We start from the raw sequence: 14,908 nt of genomic DNA on the forward strand, positions 1-14,908 counted from the left end.
TGGGGAGCAGGGGTTTGCACTTGACGCGGCTGTTCCACCACATCGTCACTCACCAGCGCAAGACACTGGGCTCTGCTCCTCAGGCAACAACATCGGGAGAAATAATGAGCTGCTCTGGGGGAGGCCAGAGCTTTCTGATCAGAAGACATATAGGGCTGCCACAGTGACAGGTGGCCCCAAAGGCCCCTTCCCCACTACGCTGCCCCGATGACCTAGACTCTCACCCCAGGTCTGTCTGTCCCTTGATGCTGATTTGGGAGGGCAGGGTGGTCAGAGGGAGGATCAGAAGACCACGCCATCAGCAAGAGGAAGGAACAGCCGCAATGTTCTTGAGGGACATCATTTAAGTGTTAGCTTCATAACTCACATTGAAAAGCCCCTTGGACCCACTTTATTTATCTGTATCGTGAGAGAGTTAGCCTCTCACCTCGAGGGATATAGCTTCTGTTGTCTGTAAAATGTGGATAGTGGAACACCCCTTAGTGTAGCCGTGATGGACGGAGGCCTGGACCCGCAGTCAGGAGATGTGGGTTAAAACCAAGCTTTTCCTTCTCTCACTGTATACACATGTTTAGGTTCCTTGACCTCTCTGAGCCTCAGTTTGCTCATGTATGAAGCGAACATTATAAGTGCTTTTCTCATGAGATCCTCATGAGCATTAAATGAGAAAGCATGTATGTGAAGGGCTTCATACAGTATCCAGCACAGAATAGATGGTCTGCAAGCGTTCGTGGTCGTGGCTGTGAGTTTTGAGGAGGAATCACCAGTAAACAGGGTATTTTTAAACTGACAGACACTCTACAAAGTTTACTCTTAGTATTTGACATTCGTTTAAGTATTGCATTAATATTAGCACAGACACTGGCAGGAGTAGAATGTTATCTCTAAGGTACTTTCAATCTTTAAAGACCAAGACCTCTAGATGGAAAGATGGGTTGGTCACGGTCAGCTGGTCCCACTCTGAAAGGGGCTGGAGACGCTTGCCTGAGTCTATTCTGTGTCCCTCAAGCCTTGCAGGGCAGAAGGTCACCAACAGGGAAATGGGCGATCAAGGAAAGGGTGCAAGAGGAACACATTAAAAAAGACAGGAGGAGGCTGTTCAGGGGCCAGAGAGAGGGATGTTCCGCCTGTGCTGGGGATGCTAAGGAAGCCGTTGTTTCCAAAGACGGATGTGCACACAGAGACTACCCCAAGTCCGGGTCCTGAAGTTGGCTGGGGCAGGGCACAGCGGGGAGAGCAGTGGAGGAGGCACCGGAGACTCAGTGAGAGAAGAGAAAGAGGAGAAAAAGACAAGGAAGGGGGGCATGGAAGATGCTGAAGTAGAGAAGAGGAACAAAGTCCATCTTGTTCTTTACCTTTCTGAAAACCGTCTAAGAATCCCAGGGCCTGCATGTGGAAACCCAGGCTCCATGAGCCCTGTGCAGTCGGGCAAGATCAGCTCTTGTCCTGTCTCCAGCCACAAGTGAGACACCAGGGCTGTGTCATCATGTCTTTGCCCTTGGGTTCTTTCTGAGAGGAAGGCCTTTCAGCTCTGCCTTGTCTGAGAAAACTACCAGGTGTCCTCAAACATCACCTCCTCTGGGAAGCCTTTCCTGAGCCCCTGAGGCCAAATTTTATGATCCTGGGGTCCTGCACATCCCTCCCTTGAGGGCCGTCCCAGGACTGTTTACTTCCTACCTTGCTCCCCACACTAGGGAGCTCCTTGGAGAGGGACCTGTCTCTTGCTCATCTCTGTGTTAAGCAGAAGAGGATGTCACCTGAGAACAGATCAGGGAAGGAAAAAAAGGAGACAACTATAGAAAGTACAGTGAGGAGACTAAAAGGGAAGAGTAGATAGAAGAGACACCAGGGTGACACCAGGGTCAATGGTTGAAGGCGTACAGTGGAAATGGGTTCCAGAGAGTCTCTGGGAATTTTTCAGCACCTGGTGCCTGGCCCCGGGGCCTGTCTCTTGCCATCCCTGCATCCTCACAAGGCGCCCGGGTTGGGCCTACCCTCCTCTGGAGCATCTGTGAATTGAGGTGACGGCAAGGCCTCCTTGCAGAGGAAGTATGGCTTCTCTACGACTCAAACACAGCAGGTCCTGCTGCACCTGTTTGTGTCAACAGTCATCACAGCACTAAGGAGGGTCCTGCTCCTTCCTCTCCATCCTCACCAACTCCAGCTACATCTGTTTGGATCGACCCCACCAGAAAACAATCAGCTGGTGTCTGTGGGGCAGACTCATGACCCAGCTGGATTTGACTGGGCCTCGCTGGTCTTCCCGTCTTCCCTGGGCTGAGCCCCACCAACGCCCAGAGCACTTCGCCTGACCTCAAGCAGACAGTGCAGCTGTGCTGACCAGCAGTCCAGATTCACAGGCTCCCGGGCAGGGTCACGGGGACACTGCAATGGCAGTTATCCAGCAGACGCTCTGGTGGCCCAGCTCTGGTGGCTCTCGCTGATCTCCAAAGAGGGCTGCAAAGTCGTCTGTGCTCACCCCATGCTGAGCAATCAGAGACTGGCTTCTCTGAGTGCAAGTATTATATGGATCTACACCACTTGAGGTCAAAGTAAACATCATTAGGGAAGGAAGAGCCCGGAGGCCTCTCTGCACCTTTATCTCTCCGCTTCCCTAGAGAAGCTGTTGGGGGCTGGACTGAAGTAAGTGGCTCTTCAGTTAATTCCAGGGCCCACTTAATTTGCATGACTCACACCTAGTCCCTTGCATCTTCTCCCTGATGCCCTCGGTTCTGCCAGCCTTCACCTTCACACATAACAGCACCAGACCAAGAGGCTCCTCTTTCTTCCCTAATCTTTTAAGATGGAGGAAAAGCATCCACTTATTTGGGGAGGGGGTGAGGTGTTGCATGCACCTAAGGTTGCTCCTTAACCACACTCAGGCTGGAAGGTTCTAGGAAGAGGGAGAGGTGAGTGAGGAAGTGTACACAGAGTGCAGGGAAAATCTAGAGAAGTTCTATAGAGTTCCTTATCTTCTTGGAAGACAAATAGAGGCAACTCTCTTTCTGGCAGAGTTGATGGGATCTGCTGGGGAGGGGGAGGGGGTTTAAATCCACAGGGCTCCTTTGGGCATGGAGCCAAGCATTCACTATCTATTCCAACCTTTCCTTCATTGGAAGTATAATGAGTTTCGACGTCCTTGTTTCTGCTTCTGAGCTCTAAAATGGTTAATGAGTGAGTGTAAGCAAGAAGAGAAAAACCAGGAAACAAGTCTTGAAATACCCCTTATCCACAGAAAATCAGGACCCCTAATGAAAACTGGAAATTAACCAATATGCTCCTTTTCCAGTAGGTATGTAGAGTCAGCCTAGTTGATTGGCCCTTTAATAATTTTCAAGAAAGAGATTACCCTTTTATTTTTATTTTTTAAAATATAATCTATTGTCAAATTGCCTAACATACAGTGTATACAGTGTGCTCTTGGTTTCAGGGGGGTAGATTCTCATGATTCCTCACTTACATACAGCACCCAGTGCTCATCCTGGCAGGTGCCCTCCTCAATGCCCATCACCCACTTTTCCCTCTCCCCCAACCCCCAATCAACCCTCAGTTTGTTCTCTGTATTTAAGAGTTTCTTATGGTTTGCCTCCCTCGCTGAAACTACTTTTTCCCTTTCCCTTCCCCCATGGTCTTCTGATAGGTTTCTCAAGATCCACATATGAGTGAGAACATATGATATCTGTCCTTCTCTGACTTATTTCACTCAGTGTAATACCCTGCAGTTCCATCCACATTGTTGCAAATGGCAGGATTTCATTCTTTCCCATTGCCAAGTAGTCTTTATCCATTTATCAGTTGATGGACATTTGGGCTCTTTCCATAATCTGGCTATTGTTGAAAGCACTGCTATAAACATTGGGGTACATGTGCCCCTATGAATCAGCACTCCTGTATCCTTTGGATACATTCCTAGTAATGCTGTTGCTGGGTCATAGAGATTACCTTTTTAAACAAAAGTGTGAGCTCACCCAGGGATGGAGGGTGTCTATTGTAATTCCTTAGTGTCAAGATGCCAAAATTCTCCTTAAATCTGCCCTTACTCCTACCTGTTTCATGGAGGTGTCGCCCAGAGACTGTAGCCCTCCCTCATTTGTTCCCTTACTCATTATTTACTGAATATTTTGGAGCAAAGAGAGACCCAGAAAAGATTTGCAGTGTTCCTGTCTTGCTGAGAGCACAGAGTTCAGGGAAACAAGGCACGCAAAAATGAGGCTGGACATCCAGTTGGACCCAGATGATGAAGACATGGCTCAGTATGGAGTTTAGACTATTTTACAGACAATGAAGTGCGTCAAAAGACTCAGAAGCAGGGGGATGGCCCAGGGTTGCCCAGGAAGTCACTCTGAGTCACTTCAGAATGGAAGGTGACCTGGAAGGGGCGACCAAATGGGGGACAGCAGGAAGACTACATAAGAGGCAGTTGGAATAGTGAAAGGAGAGAGAGGAGAGGGGCCTTGTGAGGGTAGCATGGACACAGAGGAAGGGGCCAAGTGTCACCGGCATTTGACACACACAGGACTTAAGAGACTTGGTCAAGCAAGCAAAAAAAGAACAATACACCACTCTCCCAAAGCTATATTTTATTCAGCTATTATTAATAACTGATTTGATTCCATCCATTCCATTTTACAACCTCTGTCTCCTACAATTGCCTGGTCCTGGTAACAATTTTATTGGAGCATAGGAGGCACATTATAAATACATTTTATATTGCACATTGTATTTTAAGCAAATTTGAGACATCTCTGATTAGGTGCCTTCCCAATGATAGTCTTGTTCAGACAGATAATTGTGTGCTGATTTTTTATTTTATTTTATTATTTTTTTCCAGCTTTGTTCTCTCCCCCTTGGCAAAGCTGCAATCTTGCATACACACGTCAGTGGATAAAAACCCTTGAAAATAACTCTTCAGAAGAAATCTAATTTACTTTTTAATCTGGTTCGGAAATTTGCCAGAAAAATTTCCACCGACAAGCACTGCCATTTATTACCACTTATCACACACCCGGGCTGTGCTCTCGCTCCTGATGGGGCTAATGTAACAGAGGAGGGATCTTCTGATACATTATTTATTTGATACAATCCCACCCTGATAAGATCTATGGGCAGGAGAGGACAAAGTTTGACCTTTTCCTTCATCTAAGGGAAAGTAAGGGATCTTCCCTTTGCTTGCTGGAGGAACCACCCTCTCTCCATGCCCTTGTGAAGGTTCAGCAACCCACAGAAGCTCTAGGACTGTCACCCTACAGGGATCTGGCTTTGACTTTGCTTGCTTCTCCTGGGATCTATTTCACCTGCTCACATATTTGCTTGTGTTTGACATTGAGATGATTTTCAAGGGTCTTGTGTTTGTCCAGATCTGCTTCTTAGGGACAGAGATGAGAGTGGCATTTAGCCCAGCCCTATCCAAGCTCAATTTGGGGTGGCTTCATGTTGGGGAAAGAATATTGGCATAGGACGACTGGTGACCTTGGGCTAGAAATTAAACCTCTCTAGCATCTTCATGTGTAAAATGAGGAAGGGCATCTCCACAGGGCTGCCCAGATTTCACCGTCCAAGGAGGATGCTAAGCTTTGGGGAAAGGACAGAGTATGTGGGTCAGGAGAAGTGGTATAGGGGCTCTGGTTTTGCTGCTTCCTGGCTGGCTAATCTTCAGCAAGGTGACATCTCTGAGCTCCTATTTCCTGATCTGTCCATGGGGTTAATAGCTCTTTCCCTGCTGACCTTACAGAGTCATTAGGATGATAATGAATATGGAAGCTCTGCAAGCAGCACAGACACATATAAATGTATAATTAATCATGCATCAATTTATTAATTAGTGAAAACACATTACAAGATATTTGCAGAACCCACTCAGAGGGAAAACTGGAGAAGAAGTCAGGCTGGGGGTATCCAGCGAGGCTTCCCATATACCTGTCTCCAACCTCCAGGGCCACGTACCCGAGGCTGGCCCCAAGCTAAAGGAGACCCCTGCTTTCAGCTGCTCAGTGCATTTTGGCTGACAGTCCACTACGAGACATCTCCAGAGCCCCCCGAACTCCCGGGATCCAGAGAAGGAGGATTTAGTGTCCACTCCACACCTCTCATGTTTTCTGTGAAACACCAAAGGTGAAAGATCTTTCAACACTGGACAGAGCTGAACTGAAACCTTGGTGTGGCTATGCACACACTGACACCTATGAGAACTTACCTAACTTTCCTGAGCTTTCCCCTCATCTATAAAAGGAGGAAACTAGCACTTGCCTTATGGGGCGGTTGTGAGGGGTCAGGGGTATGTGTGACATAACCCTTTGTGGGCCTCACCTATCCACCGTCAGTGAATTTTAAGGAGGCCTCTGTCCTTGTATATCTGGGTACTGTTGTTGCCTAGTATAATATCTGCCATGTAGAAAGAACTCAACCCTTCCCTTCACGTGGACGAGTGAATGAGTGAATGAAATGGATGGTGCTCAGGGTCATGAGCTGAAGAAATCGTACATAATAATCTTAACCTGGAAAGATAGAGTCTTGAGTCTTAAATTAATTTTGGAATCTTTCTCTCCCCTCAAATCCCTGCCTCCTACTTCTTCCAGCCCCGTCCCCCCATTCTTGCTCCCCTTTCCTGCTCTCTTGAATTCCAGAGTGTTCCATCTCCCCACCCTGGCCCTCCAAGCTTTTCTTGCTTTGGCCAGTGGGTTGGCAGTGCAGTTAGCCCACAGAACTTTCTCCCTGTCTCCCTCCTTTTTGCGTTCCCTTCTCAGAGCTATATGTCTCCTGCGGGAAGAGTAAATATAGAAAAATGACAACATGTACATTAATGCTCGTTAGAATGTCATCATTATACTCTGCAAAGTGTCTGCCGAGGGGGTCCCTAAAGGACACTTAGAAGCGAAGCAGCTGCTCCAGATTTGTTCCAGCTCACATCTCGAAGAAATGACATTGAGATAAATGTAGTATTTCTGGCTGGAGGGAGGGGAGAGAGCAGGGCTTGCTTGGAGGATGGGGGTGGCAGTGGTGGAGAGAGAACCCACACAAGCTCTCAAAACAACAGGTGCAATGGACACACAGCACGAGATGCACAGGGAGCAGGGCCGGCTCTCCAGTGAAGGCTGGGTTGCTCACACCAAGAGGCTCACAGTCTATGTGGGGAGATGGTCGGCTGAAGAGCTCAGACTTGATCGTAGAGCAGCCTCTGAAAGAATGTCCTGCTCTTCCCCACACATGGAAAACAAGCTCTGCTGCAGAACGAGAGAAGCACTGTTCTGCTTCTGTTATTGCCAGTAGCTACTGGCCAGCGGTTGTTGAGGGAAAAGGAGGCAACGTGATCTCCTACTGACAAACGATACCAGCTACTACCCCTCTATATTCTGCCATCTAAGATACGTTGAGATGGCAAAGACCCACATGACCCCCATAGTCCCCCATACACGCTGGCCAACAACTAGTGAGTTCTTCTGTTTATCTCACCAGCTTGAAAAAATGCAAGAGGCAAGGTTTGTGAAACTTCTCAGAGATTATGTTTTAATTTAATTTTTATTTTTGGCCAGAAAGACAACTTTGAGCCCAAGCCATAAAATCACTACTCTAAGTCCAATGAATTCATACCAACTATGGTTTGTAGAGCACTTCATGTTTACATCACACTTTTCCCATGTACTACTTTAAATTTTTATGTGTTATTTATTTTTGAGAGAGAGAGAGAGAGAGAGAGAGAGAGACCGCATGAGCAGGGGAGGGGCAGAGAGAAAGGGAGACACAGAATCTGAAGCAGGCTCCAGGCTCTGAGCTGTCAGCACAGAGCCCGACGCGGGGCTCGAACCCATGGACTGTGAGATCATGACCTGAGCTGGGGGCCGGATGCTTAACCAACTGAGCCACCCAGGCACCCCACCCATGTACTACTTTAGATTCTGATACTATCCCATGAAATAATCAGGGCAGGTGTTATAGCACCATTTTACAGATTAGGAAACCACAAAACACCTTTCAATTATATGCACACACAAACACACACATCCTTACAGAGGATGCCTTTGAAAGGAAAACCTCACAAATCAATGTCAACACTCATACACAAGACACAAGATTCAAGGCTCCTACAAACTCAGTAAATCACCTTTATTCAACCTGCTATAAATAATCATGTCAGGAGCCCTTTAACTACTCAGGATTCGAACTCTCCTTGGCTGGTTGACGTACAGCAGCCTTGCTGAGTGAGGAGCGTCTGAGCTCAGCCCCATCTGAAGCCTGCCATCCCCAAGTCAGGTTCCCTGCTTAACTCATCAGCCAAGAAGGAGTCTTGGTAAAAGGGAAGCAGACAGGAGTCATGTTTCAGTAGGTGTGTCATCTCTAGTTTGCTCCTCCCCAGCACTGTAACCCATCCGCTGTCTCTCTAAATCTCAATGTTGTCATCTGTGAAATGGGACACTAAGCCTTGCCACCTACCGACCTCCTGGGACTGCTAGTTTCTATTCAGACATGGATTTATCATGGCTTTCTCTGCTATGGGCCAGCCTTCAAAACCTCGCAGCACTTACCATGGTTTCATGATTAAGTCATAAGTCAGTTCCTGGGCCTGGTCATATTTCCTGCAGTTCCCTCTCTGGCTCCTCACACAGGGGCCCAAGTACATAACACATACCCTACCTAACACCCCCCACCCTCCTTCCCCAGGACACAAAAGACTGGACAGCAGGACTAATCATCTTTAGATTCTGCAATCTTTTCCTACTATGGCCAAGCACTGGTTAGTTTGATGATTGCTTTAAAAATACCCCAACATAATCTATTGAATGTTCCTATGTGTGTACCAGGGATATTGCAAAGTTGTATTCTGGTCTCTGCCTGTATAGAAATCTTATGGGCTCATGAGAAGGCCTAGTCAACTGAATTCCCTAAGCATCAGCCTCTTCCTACATGAAGTGGGGATAGAGGTAATGCTGTCCTTTCAGGTTGTCACGAGGATTACATGAGATAAGGCACATAAAGCCCTTGATACGATGCCTACACACAGCAAACTCATTACTCTTGTTACCAATTACAATGAATATTCTGGGAGAGGCATCATACTAGAGTTATGGGTGAGATGTGCTATGGGAAATCTGAGCAGAACGGAGCTGTAGCTATACTTAGCAGTCTTTAACTAAAGAAAATTGGTAGGAGAAAGAAGTAATACATGTGACTTTGTCAGTGGAGAAGATGCTTTATTACTCTTCCTTGATGTACCCAGCAGATGAGGAGGAATCCACTTTGAGCCACAATCATCAACTTTTCAAATACACAACAGCAGTTCCTGTTGTGGGAAGAGGAAGAATGAGGTATCCCCATTCACAGAACAACCCAGCTGAGGAGACTGCATAATGGTGGAAGAAAGGGCGTGGAGGTGAGGCTAACTCCACATAGAGAGACAAGTCTCTGGGAAGGAACGTGGTCTTTTTGCATGGTTCTTTGCAGAGGGAAGAGTTTGTGGTGGGCAGAGAATGAAGTAGGGTTAGAAAAGTAGACCTGTGTATAGGGTATTTTTTATTTAAATTTTTGTTCCTTAACATACAGTGCAATATTGGTTTCAGGAGTAGAATTCAGTGATTCATCACTTTCATACAACACCCACTGCTCATCACAGCAAATGCCCCCCTTAATGCCCATCAGCCATCTAGCCATCTCCCACCCCCTTCCCTCCACCAACTCTCAGTTTGTTCTCTATCATTAGGAGTCTTTTGTGGTTTGCTTCCCTCTCTTCTCTCTTCCCCCTTCCCATATGTTCATCTGTTTTGTTTCTTAAATTCTACATATGAGTGAAATCATACAGTATTTGTCTTTCTCTGATTGACTTATTTTACTGAGCATAATACATTCTAGCTCCATCCACATTGCTGCAAATGGCAAGATTTCATTCTTTTTGATGGCTGAGTAATAGTCCATTGTGCCCTCTTGCACTGTTGGTAGGAATGTATACTGTTGCAGCATTCTCTCCACTCTGGAGTACAGAGTTAGAGTTACAGGGGTTCCTCAAAAAACTAAAAATAAGACTACCCCACGATCCAGCAGTTGCACTACTAGGTATTTACCCAAAGGATACAAAAATAGAGATTCAAAGAGGTACATGCATACCAATGTTTATAGTAGCATTAGCAACAAAAAGCCAAACTATGGAGAGAAGCCAAATATACACACAGAGGATTTTTCAAAGTTATGTGTCTGATTAATGGTAGAGGAGAAAAGAAAGATATTTGGTAAATCTTAACTAGAGTAAGTACTTTGGTGGCTTATAGTCTTCACACCAGAAATTATTTACCTTCTCGTATTATTATAATAATTTCCACTAGCCAAGTTGGCTCCTGTCTCAAAAGTGCATGTAAATAAGTCAGTGAGAAGTAAGTGCCAATCTTGAGACAGCCATCTTAGAGAAGGTGAGCTCAGAGAACCTGGCCACATCCTGAGGCAGCTCCAATACCCATCCCAATTGTTCACATCACACCCGAGAGCTACCACCATCTCTCCACTTCTCCCTTGACAGTCCTATCTATTACAGCTACGTCCATACCAAGAAAGGACATCCGAACAGAGTATCTTGCCTCAAGACCAAGAGTGGAGGATTATAGAAAATGGGCAACTCTGCCCCCAGTGTTCTCTTTTGATCAAGGCACCTTCTTAAGTAGGTCTACTTGGAGAGCTTCCTGTTGAGCACTAGTTCCGTAGGTAAGGGGTAATCAGGATAAACTGCTTTCTTGACTCCTTTTCCCCCTCTTGCTCTCTCAGCCAGTCATCTGGAATAGTTCAGAATAAACTGTAGAGAGTCCTGAGTGTTGGCTTAGTAGCTTAGACAGAATTCAAAAAACAGAGCCAAATTACAGCATGGAATTAAGGTAGTGGTAAAGGTGGCTACCAAAAGAAGAGGGGTTCTCCTTTGCAATAAAACTTTTGTGCCCCAGAACTAATGGTCACAGGTGTAAGTGGGCTTTATATAGACAACAACAAACCAGAGTATAGCTAATAACAAAGCAATTCTATGCTATAACCCAGCCTTTTAAGTCCTATGTACAGCAGGTGGGGAGGGAAAGAAAAAGAGAGAGTCATTGATAAGAGCCCCTTCCTTTAATGGCAAGGATTAAATAGAGCTGGCCCCTAATTCAATCAATGTTTTCTGAATCTCACCATGCACAGTATGCAAAGATGAGTAAGACATGGCCATTACCTACACAATCATACAGGGGAATGAATGTGTAAACAACAACCCATCACCCAAGGGGAAAAGTACTATTTCAAAGGTATTTACAAAGGGTAAGTAATTCTGCCTGAGACGGCCAGGAAAAGGAAATGACTTTTCAGGAGGTTCTTGGAAAATTAATAATTAATAGGAGATTGTAAAATGGAGAAAGAAAGTTTCTGGGTCCACTGTGGGCCGCTTCCCTTAACCATATGCATATGTACACTGTCCTTGTGTTGTTGAAATTATATTTAGGATAAAAATGTAGTGCTTTCCCTTCTCTTGCAGGCATAAGCCCTTCCTGCCATGTGTCTATAAGGCAAATGACTGAGAAGGTGATGGAAATTTCTGGAGGAAGAAGAGTCATTCTTTAATCACTTTTCCTAAGTAAGTGTAGCCTCCTCAGTAGCAAGGGAAGTCTTCCTCTTGTTGCCATCTATTTTCTCACTCTTATTTTTCTCAGAGTCCCATATTACCATTCAACGCTTGGGAGGAAGTAACTATTTGAATTGATCCCTCTCTAGGAAGCCCCAAATGGATGCTTTTCTTTCTCTTTCTCTCTCTGGTATTAGTATCAGGAAGTGTGCACAAAATTTCTCCATCCTCCATGTAGCCTACAGCTGGTGCTTCCCATCATTCTTTTGTTCATTCAACTAATATTTTTGAACACCAACCATATGCCTGGTATTGAAGCTAAGAATATAAGAGCAATAAAAAAATAAGTCCTTGCTCTTATGGACTCTATGATATGTTGGGAAAGATAGACAATAGATAATTAAACAAATAAGAACATTAATATATTACCAGGCAGTCATATGTTCTTATGAAGAAAAAGAGCACAGTAGGAAGATATTCAGAATGTTGGGTAAAGAGTTAGAGTGTCAGGAATGCCTTTCTGAGGAGGTGATATTGGAGTAGAGAAGAGAATGGAATAATGAAAGAGAGAATGTGAATGCCTGGTGGAAAGGTGTTCCAGGCAACAAAGATGGAAAGTGGGACTATTCTTGGTGTGGCTGATGAACACAAAGGAAGAGAGAGTGGCTGGAGTAGAGTGAGCAAGGGAAAGAATGGCTGTTAGTGAGACCACCAGGACAAGGTCAGACGGTAGAAGGACTTTGGGTTTATGCTAATTGGGGGGACATGCTTTTGGAGAATTTTGAGCAGAGGAGGAACAATGCTGTAATGTAGGCGTTTTTCGTGTCTTGCTGGTTATTTTGTTCAGAATAAATGGAAGAGAGGCCAGGAGGGGACTGATTAGGAGGCTCATGTAGTAGACTGAGCAAGAGATGGTGAAGCTTTGGACTTGAGAGATAGTACAGAAGATGGTGACAAGAAGCCATAGAACATATTTTGATGGAGAATTTAGCAAGACTTATTTAAAGGGTTGGATGTAGAGAATGAGAGAAAGATAAAGATCAAGGACAACTGCATGGTTTTCAGCCACAGCACCTGAATGAATGATGGTGCCATTTAATAAGATCCAAGGACAGAGGAGGAGAGACGGATTTTGTGGGTGGAACTGGTGACAGTAGAGTTGGATTTGGGGAATTCATCTTAGATCTTCAAGAGGTCATATTGGAAAGGTCAGGAAAGTATGGTCTGATGACTTCCACATGTTGATGGTTTTAGGGAGGAGGACAAACAACTCTGGATGCAGCAGTGAGAACCAAGGAGAATGCATATTCAGTCCCAAGGCCAGAAGAAGTGGGGAGTAAGAGCAAAAAAGAGCTACCAATGAATTTTGGGGAGAAAGAGAATCCTTAGGGAAGATTTGGGTTCAGTTCAAGCAAGAAGGTGATGGAGCTGCTCAGACATGGGGTTGAGGATTCAGGGAGCTTTATAAAATATAGAGAACATTTCCACAGTGCTCAGTGGAAGGGTATGAAGTTTGGGCATCAGTGCAAGTGACAAGGCAAGACAAATCACAGATTAAAAAAAAAAAGAACTTTAAGACAATAAGATGAGTTGACCATCCACCCCATCTCTCACCCCCAGCAATTTCCCCACAGCACAGCTCTAAAGTCTACAAACACTGTTTCTCTACAATCCCTGGCACAGAGATGAGAGAACAACATGAGGAGGAGGTCTGTGAACTATCTCAAATATTCACTTCTTCTAGGACGTAAGTCCTGGACTTTTCAAGGTCATGTCAGCACTGACGTGATATTAAAAACTCTGCTATTAAGGGCTCCATGCTGTTCTTCACCAGTTTGTCTTCTAAATGGACCAAAGCAAATGGTATCCCCTTCCTACAGGAGGAAAGGAAGTGTGGTCACCTCAAGTCCTACCCCAGGTCTTGTGGACAGAAGGTGGAAAAAATAAAGCAACAAACCTAAAAGAGCTAACAAAAGAATTACAAGCCATAGGCACTTGCAAAGAAAACTACCAATTCTAGGCAGTGAAAGATGAAGCCCAACACATAAGTCAAATGGACAGTTAGTCTGTAGGATTTTAGAGAAAGAGGAAACTCACTGGATACCTGGGCTGATTACAAAAGGCTCATGGAGAAGGTGGGCTTCACGGAGGTCCCCAAGAATGGGTGCATTCACTGGATCACCTGAAGCAGTGGACAGTGAGGTTGCCTGTCTAGATCTGCATCTATCAATTCAATAGTGTGCCTCTGGGTGAGGAAGAACCATTTACTCCTTATCATTATCCTTAATAATTCTGAATCAGGTGGTGATAGAAAACCAACCCAAAGCTCATTTCAGAAGGATGTAGAAAGGGGGAGGCAGAGGGAAAACACATCAGAAAACAAATTCATCTTCTCAACACAGAGACAAAGAACCGGGGCTTGGTCCAGAGCTACAAAGACTGATCCTTTAAAGGCTGAGCCAGTTTTTCAAGACATTCAAGTCAAGTAGTGATAAAAATCCCACTATTCACCGTTATATTAATGGCTTCTCCACTATATGCAGATAGGTAAAAGCATCATATCTTTATTTGCATTTCTTTTTCTATTGCCTCCAGCTCACTGAATTTCTCCCTTATCTGCCAAGAAATGTCTACTTTTAAGGTATTCTTTCATTTTCTCATGCCATTGGCTGTCAAACGACTTAATAACTTGCCCATCATGGAAGTCAAATATAGTTTATTAAAAATGCATGTCTCACTCACTCAGATGCCCTTTGGCAGTCTCCAGACCTTGACGATTCGGTCTCAAAGCTTGGGAACACAGAATGGTCTTGGCTGACCAGCTTCGCTGCCTTGCTTTGTCTCATGCTCACTGCCCAGATTATACTGAGCGACACAGAGAAGGGTGGTGGGAGCTGTCCAAGGCAAAGGTGGGACTGTGCCTCTTGTCGAACTCGAGAAAGTGGGGCTGGGCCTGAGAACCACAAGGGCCTTAGGACTTTCAAGCCATCCAGCCAGGTCCCAGGGGAGGACTGTGGTCATGAAGATGGAGCTGGGGCCCTGGGGTAGAAGGATATGGCATCAGAGCAGAAGTGGGCTCTGTCAGTGCACTGGAATGACGAATCATGCTTGTGATTGCTCACGTAGCAAGGCTATATCGACTTACAGGGGCTAATGAGGCATCTGCAGTCACAGATACAGAGTGATCAGCACTCTGCAGCTGAGAAAGAAGCAAGGAGCCTGAGCTAAAAACCCAAAGGGAATGGGAGGTCACCTTTTCTATCATCTGCCACAAGGAAGGACAGCACCAGAAGCACTCCATCAGGATATGTTGACCCTTCTCCAAAACTATCTTACAGCAGCCCC

Source organism: Suricata suricatta, chromosome 11, assembly GCF_006229205.1.
Source record: "Suricata suricatta isolate VVHF042 chromosome 11, meerkat_22Aug2017_6uvM2_HiC, whole genome shotgun sequence".
Lineage (NCBI taxonomy): Eukaryota > Metazoa > Chordata > Mammalia > Carnivora > Herpestidae > Suricata > Suricata suricatta.